The following is a 12,404-nucleotide window of genomic DNA, read 5'->3' on the forward strand; positions in this document are numbered from 1 at the left end:
AAACAGCTCCTTGTCCAATTTTTTCTTTTGTCTATAGTTGATTTTCATGGACATTAAGAAAAAAAAATTTTGATTTTAGCCTACTTCTGTATAAAAATTTTAAAATTTTATAAAAATGTTGTTCCATGGTTTTTAATGCTAAAAAGCAAAAAATAAAAAAAAAAGTACTGATATTTAAAAAATAAATAAAATCTAGTTCTAAGATATCCAACAAGGAAAAGATTATTCAAGGAAACAAGATAAAGGACGTAGATAAGAACTAAGACAAGTCCCGGGTAAAGCTCGAATGAGGACCACTTCCGTCTTGGGAAACCACCTTACCAATTAAGTCCACCAGCAATTGGTACCTTCAATGGTGCTTTTGCAATCAGCAACCTAAAGTTCCCATGGGAAAAGACGAATTGCCTTTACTTCTTTTCTTTAAATTTAATAATTGCCGCTTTGAATTATATAACATTATTGTTTTTAATATTTTACATGACAAGTAATTAAAAGTCATTGTCTTTTATATTTAATTGTAAACAATGTACATAAATTATTTTTACATTTAGTTTTACTAATTTTTAATTTTAAAAAGAGGATAAAAATTGCTTTAAATTAAAATAATATATAGCTATTAAATCATAATTTTTTTCATTTTAATTTTGTATATCTCAATATATAAAAAGATAATAATTGATAAGATAAACTCCACATAGACCCTTACGATATGACATTTTCTCACATAGCACCCTTAGTTTTTTTCCATATAAAACCTTGTATTTTACTTCTATTCCATAAAAGGTAACAACGTTAAATTTTTAATTAAATTGTTTTTAAAAAGACAATAAAATCTTTTATATTTAAAGTTTTAATGGAGTTGCATGGAAGACATTAAACAGCATAGCACTTTATTGTTGGAATATGCCTTTGAGCCAATTACATTGGTTAAGGAATATAAATATTGTTATTTAATGCATACTTAATCATATAACTACATGTGATAAAGGTTTTCTTTCATGTTAATGCAATAATAAAGAGTTATTAAGTAGTAATTAGATAAAGCCCATGGAATATAAATGCCTTGCAAGAGAATTGTAAAGTTGTTACAATTATGAGATCTCTATGCATCAAAGTCACGTTTTTAAACTTGTTCCTGGACATTGTATTGTTAATATAGGGCATCGACAATGCTTAAAGACTAGTATATTGTAACACCCCATATCTTGATGTTAGCCATGCGTGATGCTGGACTAACTTATAGTCATTGAGGACCTCAATGTGAATGTTTATGGACTTGCGAAATGCATGAGTCCATAGAGAGATATAGTCATGAAATGTATGTGTGTAAAAGTTCGAATGATGTTGTGCATATGCTTGGCACATGAATGATATAGTGCATATGTTTGGCACTAAATTGAGTATGATATGTATGCAAATTATGCCATGTTAATTGATTTACTACGTTACATAAAGCATGAATGAGAGATTGGTGTGTACGATGGACTTGCGTGTTGATTTAAGTGGAATATGAATGATTGGAGGTTGTGGAGGAGATTGGAATGAGTTTAGGCTTTAAAGGAACCAATTTTTATGAATTTGGACCTCAAAAGTCAATCCTAGTGCATAGGGGATTGAATCTGCAAAGTAGATTTTAGGGGTAAATAATAACACAAGCCAAGATCGAGTACAAAACTCTGGTAGTTGATCTTAGGGTAGGAAATGGGAGTAGGGGTTAACAATCTGGTCCAAGATTGAATCCAAGCCTCCCATAGTAGATCCCAGACTGCCAAATTAGTTAAATTTAGGTTAAAAGCCTTAAAATGAAAAAATCACTCATTTTCTCTCTAGTCCTTCATTTTCCACCATTTCCTCTTAACTTTCACACCTTTCAAACGCACTCAATCCCAATGATAAATCATGGATTCTAAGCATTAAAGGAAGGGGATTTTACCTTCTAAAAGCTTGGTGGCAGATTTTTACTTTCTTTCTCTATAACTCAACACCTTAACTCCCGAATTAATTTTTGAAGCACTTGGAGTTGAGGGGAGTAAATGTGAAGCTTGGGAAATGCTTTTAAAGGTAAGATAAAGCATTATTGTCGATTGATTTTTGATTTAAATGGGTACTAGATTAGATTTAATCTTGGTCCAACCTTGAAGAAAAATTACCCTTTCGAGTTGACTAAATATTTGGGTAAACAATAGCATAATCCCACTTCTAAGGTATGGATTTGCTCATTGTTGAATGATTTAAGCTTACTTGTTAATATGCTAAGGATTTGGCTATTTTTGGAAAAGTTGGAAAAAATCTAAAAGCCAAGATTTGGTTATAAAAAGAAAAGTTATGGCATAAATAATAATGCTTATCTATTGCTGATGCTAGATATTTATGAGAGTGAGAATGATGCTCAAGTACCACGTTACATGAATTGAAGCTAAGGCATAAGTGAGTTGCAAGTGTCAGTGTTGACAAAGAACCTTTAAATTCTCAATGTGAGTGGGAAACTTTTGTCAATAGGAGCATAATGACTAAGGTGCATGTATGCTTCAATAATGAAAATGCAATGAATGATATATGCTATGTATAAGTTGTAAGTAAGTCTGGAGTTAGAATTCCTAGACTAGAAATTGTTTATGAATGATGTGATATTAATATGCCTGGAAGGATTATGCCTAGGTTAATGATGTTAATACAAATGTGTACATGATAAGCATGTTTAGGAATGTTATGTCTAAACTAGTGAATGTTATGAGACTTGTATAATATGCCTATAAGGAATATGCCTAGGCTAGTGAGATGATTATAAGTATATTTGATCGAAGTCATGATTGATGAATAAGAGTTGTTCGTGGATGATTATGGACAATGTTATGATGTTGATTATGTATGTTTCATCTGTGGATGGTTCTGGATGAAAATATGATGTGAAATATGTATGTTCTGTCCTTGAAGGAATTTCGGACAATGGATATTTTGAAGTTGAGTGTGTCCATACTATTATAACTATGTACGATGCCGGTAATGCATCGATAGGGTTGGTGGTAAGTAAGGATGGTGGTTTTGTCCCTACTATGCGATGATGATTACGATGCTGGCAGGGTTGGTGGTAAGTATGGATGGTGGTTTTGTCCTAATGGTGGTTTTGTCTTGCCTTTGTTTCCCATCTACTGTGCAATGATAATTATGATGCCGGCAGGGATGATGGAAAGACGGGATGGAGGTTTTGTCCCTTTTGTGATTCTTGCCTATTGTATGATGATGACTATGTTCGTGCCTTAGGGACAATAGTAAATAGGGGCAGCAGTTGAATCCTGTTTGTGATTCCCGCCTATTGTGTACGATGCCATTCGTCGGGAATTTGCTTCGTATGATGATTTGTGATGCCACTTGTGCAAAATACTCAAGGTGATGCCGTCCTTTGGGTTAGTGCCCTGGACGAAGATTGTGATGTCATCCGTGGAGAGATTGCTCTGGACAATAACCATTGATGAATGACTTATGATATAAAAGTATAGAAAAAGTTAAGGGTGTAATGTCCCCAAAGAAAGTAAATTAGTGTACTTGGTAATAGTTCTATACATGGTAGAAATAGTGGGAGTTAATGACACTTTAAAGGTCAAGGGTCATGGAATTATGAAATCCAATAGATAAGATCTATGCACAATGATTGATTTAATGGGATGCGTAAGGATGTATAATTCATCCATTAAATACAAACCATTAGTAGGATGCATATTTATGGATAATAATCTTTATTCAATGTAATAAATTCAAAGTAGTTAACTATATTGAATAAGATATACATAATTTGTACAAATCATAAGGGTATCTGGAGTAAGATAAGTTACTCATTAAAATTATATAAGATACATTTGCTAGTCTAAGAAAATAAAATGGGACCAAAAAGTTAGAGCCCAAAAAAAAGGATTAAAAAAAAAATTTAGAATGACATGTTAAAGGAGTTCAACAACGAGATAATCTTAAATGCTAAAGTGACAAAAGTTATGACTGAGCAGTTATATTCAAAAGGTTCCAAAACAAGAGATAATTGCATGATTATATCTATAATTGGATAAAAACTTTTTGTTTAGGCTACGAAATGAAACATATTTGGATCATTGTTTGAATAAGCCAAGAAATGATTTCGACTTGTTAAAGTAACAACAAGAGCCATAATAATGGAATCCAGGTCTCATTGTGATCTAAATTAGTATTTTGATTATTATAATGGAGATTATCAAACACATAAATTAACATATTCCCAAATATTTCAATTTCAATTGTCCGAGTAGAGAGACATTGCTAAGCGAAAGAGTTTGATATTCAATACGTTAGTAATTGAGTCAAGCGCAAGTGGAAGATTGTTTGTGTATGCCCTTGAGCTAATTAGATTGGTCAAGGAATATAAACATTGTCATTTAATGCTTACTTAATTGCATAACTATATGCGATAAAAGTTTTCCTTCATTTTAATACAATAACAAGGAGTTATTCAGTACTAATTGGATGAAGCCCATGGAATATAAAAGCCTTGTAAGACAATTGTAAAGTTGTTACAATTATGAGATTTCTATGTATCAAAGTCATGCTCCTAAAATTATTCCTATTCATCATATTGTCAAGATAGGGCATTGACAATGCTCAAAGACTGCTATATGTTAAGCCTCTTTACTTAGAAAGTAATCAATCTCATAGATTAAAGTATATGAGATAATTGAGAATAACTTAAGGGTGCTCATTAAAGAACAAGTTCACTGAACATGACCCATTATGAGAACTTTATTCGGTATTTCATTCAAGTGACTATAGAATATATTCTCACGCGATAGTTGTGCAACTAGTCCTCGAACTTAAGACACTAGGTCATCTTGTGTAGGGAAAGATATACTTTGACTTCACCCCCACAAGTTTAGAGGTGACCAGATGCCTAAACAAGGTGTTTCTGAGTATGCCATGAAGCATACGAAGGTGGATGAGTGGTCAAGAACAGATTCATCAAACTAAGTGATATGAAGGGATGTATCTCACTTGTTCTCAATTCTTGATTAACTTGTATAAAATCTTTGGCCAAAGCATGATGAATTTGAGGAAAGTTAGTTTTCTAAATTTATAAGGTTACTCATGAATTATGAGAAATAATATGGAATGTCATAAGTAGATATTGAGCCATGCTTTATGACATATCCGGGATATTTGATGAAAGGACCGTATTGCACTGAGAGGCTTATCATTGAAGGGCTTTGTCAAATTATTTAATTGACTCTCTAACATTTGTGTGTTCATGGTATATTGCTAGATGCCGCTCATAATCTATAAATATAAATCAATTATCAAATTGATATTTGATTATGATTTATATTTATTGCCAACATATTATAAGTCTAATGGGTTATAGACATTAAATGACATGATTGAGATTAAGTAAGGATAATTAATTAAGTTGGACTTAATTGAAATAGACTAAAATAAAGTTGGAAAACTAATTAAGTTCACAAGGACTTCATCGAATAAAAATAAAAATGTCGTATCTAAGGTCACAACTTTGTTTGGCATAAATGTGTTATCTAAGCCAACTAAAACTCTAAGCCTTCAACCACTTCTTATTTATTTCATAAAAAGAAGAAAAAAATAGTTTTCTTTGTCGGATAGAAATAACATTCTATAGGAACTTTTGGTTATTTTTGTAATGCCTCGTACTTTGATATGATGGCTAATAGAACCTATTGGATACCAATTGAGGTTAATTAAAGTGTTTGAGAGTATTGAAGGGTAAAAGGAATATTTTAAAGTAAAATATTTCGTATTCGATAAAATAATAATAAAATAATAATATCTTATTGAGGTTGAAGTTGTGGAGTTAAAAAGGTGCTATAGAGCTAAACCGGGGCAAGGTAAAGTATTTTGGAGCTTCAGAAGGCTAGAGAAAAATTTTAGAATAAAATAATAACTTGTGGATAAAATAACATTAAGATAATACAATGTCAAATTGGTTATATTTCACAAAGAATGTGTGATTTGTACAATTTGCCTAAGTAAGGGAGTGAAAGTAAGAAAAATTTCAGAGAAAGGAAGCTTTAGTGGGGCTTGCTTGCCTTCATTAAATTAAGTGAGAAAGAGTAAGTATATGTTTAAATATTTTGGTGACACCTTGGTTGAGTATGAATTTGATAGTTTATTTGTATAAGTGTAAAGGAAGCAAAATAAAAGAGAATTGAAATAAAGGAATGATGAGAGGATCTAATTAAAAAAATAAAAAGTTAAGGGGTAGAATTGTAAATAATAAAAAATAAGGGGTAAAGTTGCATTTATCAATCGTTGAAGGTTCAATTTGCAATATATGAAAGGTTTGAAGGACCAAATTATAAAGGATGAAAAGTTTGGAGGGTCAAATAGTAAATAAGAAAAAGTTAGAAGACTTATGCTTAATTTCTAAATTTTAAGCTAAATGAATATTTAATGTATATATATTTGTATTATGGAAACCAAGATTAAATTCAAGTAGGATGCAAGTAAAATGAAATGGCAAAGGAAATCGTGGTTTGGCAAAAATAGCCCGTGGTATTTAAAGAAAAAGTTGTACTCATTACACTTGATTTGATTTAATAAAAAAAAGAAAGAATAAATTTTGTTGCATGAAATCCTATTGGTTTGAAAGAGGATAAATAGGATTCAAGAGAGGAAAAATGCATGAAGTCTTATTGGTTCACGAGATGGCAAAGGTTATTGGCAAAGGAAATGTTCATGAAATATTATTGGGTGATAAGGTGGCATTAAAAGGAAGTGCATGTGAAATGAAATGCAAATGAAATAAACTGAAGAAAAAAAAAGACTACCATGTGAACCAATGCATGGGCAAGGCAATCTAACCAAAGGATAAAAAATTGGATGAGGAAACATTGCATGAACAAGCCACCAATGGAAAATGGCGTTAATAACAAAGTAAGGAATTGCATGGCATGACATGTGATTAAATAGAAAAGAAAAAAACGAAGTGACCTTGAGCAATGTACCCATGTATGAGAAAATTGGAAATGAAAGCAGTTTCAAGGCTTTTACCTTGAGAGATGCACCCCATTTGGAAGAGAAATGAAGGGAAAATAGCTATGTGAGGTTTCCACCTGAGAGGAAAGAAAGAGTCGAGTGAAAAGGTAAACTAAGTGAGGGCTCAATTTTGTGAGATTTTAGAGCACTTGTGAGCTCTTTCTTACTATTTTCCCATCATCAAGCATCATTACTCCTAGAAATTCGTCCTTTATGGAGAGATATGGGTTAGATCTCATGGTCACTAAGAAACATGAAGGAAAAGGACTAGAAATTGCAGGGAAGAAAGTGTGAATGATTCATGGGTTCAAGGAAAGTTTAGGAATGTAAAGTTTGAATTTGATCTATGATTTCTTAAGGAATTGAATTGTGATTATGTGAAAGTGTTTGTCGTAGCAATGGTCTTTCAAGATTTGAAAGAAACAGATGCATGCATATGGGTTAATCTTAGAAGTATGGTGATTTAAAGCTAGAGAAATGATGGGTAAGTGCTTTTAACCTTGAGATCGTAAGTGGAAAGGAAAAATAAAAGTGTGTATTGATTATTTGTGCTTGTAGCAGCAAGGGTGATCGAGGATGTAAGGAGTTAGTGAGTTGCATGTGGAACTCAAGGTAAAAATTGAAAGGTAAGTATGCAATGTGGGTATACTATTTTACATTGGATTTGGTTAGTTGAGAGTTTATAGATTTCATGTTAAATTATTGTGAATAATAAGGCTGAAAAATGTGAAATTAGATTAAAGAGTCATTGATTAAGGTGCTGCCCATATATGTGTACAATTAGGTATAAATATGGAAGTAGACATAATGAATGAGGTAGATTATTGTGAGGGATTTTAGAAAAATAAAGAGAACTAAGAACATGGTATATAGAGCAGCAAATATGAGCTGAATTGTGGTGACATTCAGTAAATATATTGAGTTTAATTTGCTACTAAGAAATGAATAAGTGAGGAAGGTTTTCCGTGGTGGTGTACCGGAGGAGGTAACAGGCGATTGGCAAGTAAAATTAGCTAGAGATGCACCTGAATCAATAGCGACAATAACGTCCCTCTATTATAAGGTGAGTAGGGAGTGTCTATTTCAAAAGTTCCATAAACTATATATTGATATACATTTAATAAATGTAGTCGGATTTCATTAAATGCAATTATGGATAGCATGAGCTAGTAGAATGTTAGGCACTTGTGAATGCCGTGTTTTTTGAAATGTTTTGTATATATATATATATATATATATAAAAGTTATATATGTAAAGGGTTTTAAAAATTGGGAAACAAGGTCCTTTACCATTATTTATGTTAAAATGTGCCTTATTTGTTTGTGTGATGTGCATTCATGAATAAATTATATGTTCACCACGCTGATTTGATATTTAAACCTCATGCAAAGGTTTTACATTATAAAGTCTTACAAAGGGGTTTTAATCATATCATTATGATTGGTATTTTGGAAATAGATTTAAAATAAGCTTTTGAGAACCCAACTTGTTTTTAAATGGTTTTGTCAAATCGAGAGATTCGATAATTGGTCGAATGTCACATTAGGATAGTGTGACCCTTGTGTACATGTGACCTCTAGCTAGAGAACCTTTAGGTCGTTGACAGGCTATTAGATGTGGCTAGGCCATCATCTGTAATATATATACATGGCAAAACCATGGGTTGATATATGTGGCTAGGCCACAAGTCGATATACGTGGTTACGATCACATGATTTCTTCGATGTTGGCCAATATTGTTGAGACTGCCACAGCTATGAAAATTTGGTGGAAGGGGGCCTTTCAGATGTTATTACGCGAAAATGGGTCCATGTGTTGATTTCTACGATTATTTACTCAAGAGTGACATCTCTTTGGGTTTTCAACATGAATTCTTTTGCATGGTGAGAATTACAAGTTTTTTCGCAACTCCTTTCTTTATATAGTGACGTTGTGTTTAATACCTCAAGGATGGGATGATTTATGAGCTTGTGTATAGCTCTAATATTGTTTGATTTCATGGGAGCATGCATGCTTATATTAGTTTAATTTAAAGTCAATGACATTAAATGATTTTGACGATAGAAATCTTTCACTCACATTGGCTTTGATACAATGATTGTTAAATGATTACTTTGCATTAAAATTCTTGGTTTTATATGTGAGGCACAAATATTCCATTTGATTTTAAATGGTTTATATATTCATATGTTTTTAATATCCAAATTTTCTATCTTTGGCTTGTTTCCTATCTTCGCCCTGCTTATTGAGTTGATGATCACTGAATTTGCGAAACTCACCCCAATATTCTTATTTTACAGAGAAGTTATCAGCTAGCATGCTTTTCATTGGCATATTATGATCCACTATGATGTAGGTAAAGGCATATCCTGGTACCCTATTCTAAGTCGTTTCGTTGTTAAAGGTCGGGTCATTTGCAGTATATTTTGTTCCAGAAGTAAACAATTGTATAAAATGTAAACATATATTTATATGATGATGAAACATAATGTATAGAGAGAATATTTGCTATTGATGAAATTGTGAAGATTATAGACTTTCGATAGATATGTTATGGTTTGACAAAATGATAATTATGAAGGCTAATTTGAGATTTGGTGGGTTCTTCTACAAGTCTCAGACGTCGGTAACGATTGGAAAAAAGGTCGTTACAATTTTATTTTAGAAAAAAAACTTACTAGCACAAGTAAAATCCTACCTTTGAGAAGGGCTTATTCGATCATTGTGTGGATTATTGTTAAAGGCAAACACTTGGGTAGTCAAAGATTTGATAAATGCTAAAGGTGGAGAAGCAAAGATTTCACTATAGGATTTTGACCGTTTTATTCTCTTTTTTGGTTATTTGCTTCATCACAAGTGATTTTGGATTTAATTGGCTTTTGATTACGATATCTAGAGCATCAGTATATTATTTTATTTCACTTAGTTTGCCTCCCTCATGACTTTCTAGTCCAAGCACCTAGATTTTCCCTTGTAAGTCTCTTTTTATTTTGAGAGCAGAGCATGCAAAATTGATTGAGCAATGGATGGATCTTAGAATAATTTCACTTTGAACGACACGACTCTTTCCATTTTTTCACTGAAATGGATTTTCTCTCCCCTTCTCTTTCAATCGACACACTCGAAGCAAATAGCTTTGGTGGTCCATTAAAAACGATTTTCTTGTTTAAGATTGATTATTAAGGCTTTATACTAGATTAAACATTGATTTAAATAGTTCTAAACTAAATCTATCAAAAGAATCATGGGGTAGTTGACTACTACCCCATTATAATCGACTATAACACGTAGTTTTCAATTCTTGATTTTTTTAAAAATCCAATTCACCTCTTTCTTGGATATTCTTGTCTTTTGTCCATTAAGTTAACATTTTTAACATTTGGTATCATAGCTTCGACTCAATTTTTATAGGTTTAACCGCCTTTGAGTGATTCTTGTTAACTCCAAGACTTAACAACCAACTTCTATGAACCAGCCATTGAGAAACCATCATCGCTTCTAGAGCGTCCACATTTCAATGGTGAAAATTTCTAAAACACCTCATGCTTTGATATGGTGGTTAATAGAGCTTATTGGATACCAATTGAGGTTAATTAAAGTGTTGAAGAGTGTTGAAGGGTGAAAAGAATATTTTAAAATAAAATATTTTCTATGTGATAAAATAATAAAAAAATAATATTATCTTATTGAAGTCAAAGTGATGGAGTTAAAAAGGTGTTATAGAGCTAAACTAGGGCAAAGTATGGCATTTTGGAGCTTCAGAAGGCTAGTGGAAAATTTTGAAATAAAATAATAATTTTTGAATAAAATAATATTAAAATAATACTGATGTCAGATTGGATATATTACATAAAGAAAGTGTGATTTGTACAATTTGTCTAAGTAAGGGAGTGGAAGTAAGCAATATTTTAAAGAAAGTAAGCTTTAGTAGGGCCCACGTGCCTTTATTAAATTAAGTAAGGAAGAGTAAGTATATATTTAAATATTATGCTGACACTTTGGTGGAATATGAATTTGATATTTTATTTGTACAAGTGTAAAGGAAGAAAAATAGAAGGGAATTGAAATAAAGGAATGTTGGGAGGACCCAATTAAAAAGAATAAGAAGTTGAGGGGTGAAATTGTAAATAATGAAAAGTTAAGAGAATATTTGATGTATATATTGGTATTAAGGAAAGTAAGATGAGATTCAAGTAGGATGCTAGTGAAATTGTTTATGCTTGTTGTGATACCCAACATCCCACATCTGATGTGAATGTGATTGTTAAGACCTATATAACAATCCAAGTCTACTACTATTAGTAACTTGAGCTTAAGATTTTGAGAGCTACGTGGTTTAGGCCCAAAAAGTTACTAGGCCAGTGGTTGGACTTGGGTCGTTACAAATGGTATCAAAGCCTGCACCAGTCTAATGTGAGCTTTCACATTGTTCTGGTGAGATCTTGGTCCTGTGGATGTGATGTGTGGCCTTGATGTGCCTTGAAGAGGACATCAAGGATTTGAGTGGGTGGGATTGTGATACTCAACATCCCACATCTTATGTGAATGTGCTTGGCCCAAAAAGTTACTAGGCCAGTGGTTGGACTTGGGTCGTTACACTTGTGACAACAATGGTGACCAAGGATGTAAGGGAATTGTGAACAAGATGTGAAATTCAAGCTAAAACCAAGAGGTAAACATGCAAATTGACTACATTGTGTTGTGTTGGCTTTGGTTGGTTAAAGTATACAGGTTGTATGCTAAATGATTGTGAATAATTTTAATGAAAACTGTGAAATTAGATTAAGGATTTGTTGATTGATGTGCTGCCCATATGTGAGTACAATTAAGTGTATTGGGTTTGAATTGTTGCTAGGAAGTGTGTGAGAAAGGAAAGTTGCCATTGTGGTGTGCCAGAGGAGGTAATGGATAATTGGCAAGTAGAATTAGCTAGATATGCACCCAAATCAATAGCAACATAGTGTCCTACTATTGTAAGGTGAGTAAAGGGTATCTATTTCAAAACTTTCATACTATATATACATATCGATATATGATTAATAAACATGCCAGTTTGTTTTAAATGCAATTTGTGGACAGCATGTGTTGTTAGCCTTGGTAGATGATGCTTAAATGGATTTGCAATCAAGTTATGTTGAATTTATGGAGAACATGAGTTGGTAGAATGCTAGGCTTGTGAATGCCATGCTTTGAGAAAGGTTTTGTGTATATGCATATATTAACTACATATGTAAAGAGTTTTACAAATAGAGAAACAAGCTCTTTAACTCAATTTATGTCAAAATGTGCCTTATTGTTTGTGTAATGTGCATTCATGAATAAATTACATGTTCACCATGCTGATTTGATATTAACCTCATGCAAAGGTTTTATATTATAA

The sequence above is a fragment of the Theobroma umbraticum genome, unplaced genomic scaffold (assembly GCF_002168275.2).
Source record: "Theobroma umbraticum cultivar Fairchild unplaced genomic scaffold, ASM216827v3 scaffold_86.0, whole genome shotgun sequence".
Taxonomy (NCBI): domain Eukaryota; kingdom Viridiplantae; phylum Streptophyta; class Magnoliopsida; order Malvales; family Malvaceae; genus Theobroma; species Theobroma umbraticum.